The sequence below is a fragment of the Balaenoptera physalus genome, assembly GCF_965194825.1.
Source record: "Balaenoptera physalus genome assembly, chromosome: Y".
Classification (NCBI taxonomy): Eukaryota; Metazoa; Chordata; class Mammalia; order Artiodactyla; family Balaenopteridae; genus Balaenoptera; species Balaenoptera physalus.
The window spans coordinates 1762627-1765162 of record NC_138904.1 but is presented as its reverse complement, the minus strand read 5'-3'; positions in this window follow the sequence as shown (position 1 = coordinate 1765162).

The following is a 2536-nucleotide window of genomic DNA, read 5'->3' as shown; positions in this document are numbered from 1 at the left end:
CAGGTCGGGGGAGGGGGCGTGGATCCTGGCACGTCCTTGCCGGGTTGGGGAGAAAATGAGGACCTTCCACGCCAAGTTGAAACCCAGACACTGAGGAGGCAGATTCCTTCAACCCCATCCCTAAACGCACCATTTCATTATGCTTTCCCGTTGGTAAAGAATCCTAGGAATCCCGAATTCTACCCAAGCCACAGCAGGACAGGAAATAAGGCCGGGCGGTGGATACATTTGGGAGAAGCAAGCATCGCCTCCCGCCCACCCACCCAAGCCGGTCCCCCCCCCCCAGGCTGTGTTTCACTCCGAGCGCTCCCTCCCCCCCAATTTTTGCTTCCCTGGGTCAGCGCTGGGTCAGCCCTGCATCGGCAGCGGTATCAGCATCCCCTGGGAAATTCTGAGAAATGCACATTCTCAGGCCTCCCGAACATCAGGAAACTGAGTCTCTCCTACCCTGTGTTAACAAGCCCCCCCCTTCCCGGCACCGTCCACCCTCAAGGTTGAGAACCGTGGTTCTGATTGCCGACATTTGGGCTTTGTGGGGAGGGACCGGTGGGAGCCTGAGGGGCTAGAGAGGGTGGGAAGGCCCGAGCAGGCTGCCTCGTCTGCCAGCACCCACTTCCGTAGACGTGCCCCCAGCCCCTGCCCCCATGCTCTCCCACCCGCTCCTTCCATCTCTGCCTCGGAGCCCGGAAAGCAGGGCAGAAGGCACTCAGCCAGAGGCAGTCCTCCCAGATCCCTGGGCAAAGGTTAGGTCCATTTTTAAACCCAGAGCAGGCATCCTGCCGTGGGCGCTGCCGGGTTCCTCGGGGGGAGGGGGAGGGTCTCCAGGAAGCCAGGACGGTGGGCACCTGGGGAGCAGGGGGCGCCGTCAGCGGAAGGCGGTCTCTTCTGGGGTGCCGCAGGAAGGAGGTTTGCCCGCAGCGAAAGTGAGCCTGCCTGCTCCCCGGGAGCCGTTCAGAGAAACTGAGTCTTTCGTTGGTGCGTCAGTTGCAACATTGTTGGAAAGTTACAGGGCCCTGTGAGGGGCATAGTTCAAGCCCAGGAGCTAGAAGCAGATGCCAACCAACTGGGTCGCTGGCCACGTTTTTGTGACAAAGATCCTATGAATTACCTTGAAAGATAAGTGAGAGAAGGAGAGAAAAGAAGTCTGCAGTATGTATATATCTATATATGTGTGCGTCCCAATTGCAGTGATAGATCCGTTTGTGTTTTTTTTTTTTTAATTTTTTGGGCACGCGGCATGTGGGATCTTAGTTCCCCAACCAGGGATGGAACCCACGCCCCCTGTATTGGAAGGGCACAGTCTTAACCACTGGACTGCCAGGGAAGTCCTTATATATCTGTGTTTTATCTGTACACATTAACCTAGTAAGATATAAAGGACCACAATTGCAAGAAAACATGAAGCAAAGCATTTACGTCACATGCTACTGGTTACCACTCAACCGCCATTGATTTTTCTGTTATTTGTTTTTAACAGAACTGGGCTATTCCTCCAGGATTTATGCATTCCAATTTCAGCGAGGGGCTGTGTGGCCCATTGAGTGTGAGTGAGGAATGAGGCGGGGTCAGCTGCTGGCTTCTGGAAAGAGGTCTTCACTCTCAAAAGAGGAAATGGCCTTAATTGGGCCTCCAGATATTAGTGGGTGAGGCTGTGATGGCTGGAGCTACAGAGCCATTTTGTGCCAGGAGTGAAACTGGTTAATGCCCGGTGACCACCATTAAATCCTCAAATTATCCCCAATCCAGACACCCTAAACCTCAGTAAGTCCCCTTGCAAGATACTGTCTTTATAGTGTTAGCTATTTTGAGATGGACTTTCTGTTACTTCAGCATGAAAGCATCCTAATTTATACCACATGGCAGAAATCCTCAAGCAGTTTGGTCACTGGATTCGTGACACTCTGAAAGACTAGTGAGAATCCCAAAGAGCTTTTGCTTATGTAGGTTTTAAATATCCATATTTTCTGTATTAGAAATTAAAACTGAAAATGTTAGATATTTATCTATAAATATCTATGTTTTCTATATTCAAATTTAAAACTGAAATTTTTAGATATTTATAAGTATCCATATTTTCTGTATTAGAAATTAAAACTGAAAATTTTTGATATTTATTCATTTAATAAGTTTAAAGATAACAATAATAATAAACCCATTCCATTTTGTATAAATAGCATATTTTGACAGAAAAATAAATTTATTTTCCCAAACAAAAACTGGGGGAGAGGGAAAGAGTAGTATTAATTTACACATTTGAACATCTCTTTCATGTCTCGCTTAATAGAAGATGACTGATTTCTCATATTTACTTCTGCATTTGTTCTGTTGCAATAATAGTTTAGGTTGAAATGGGTAAAGAAAATCTGGCCTCCCCCAGATGGGTAGTTAAAAAAGAGAGGAATATTTTAATAGGGTTTTCACACAATTGACATTCTTCTTTGATGCCACACCAAAACTTGATAATTGGTAGTTTCTTTAAGGTTCCATGATTTCAGCATGGAATCTGGATACCAATCAATGAATTTTGTACTCTATA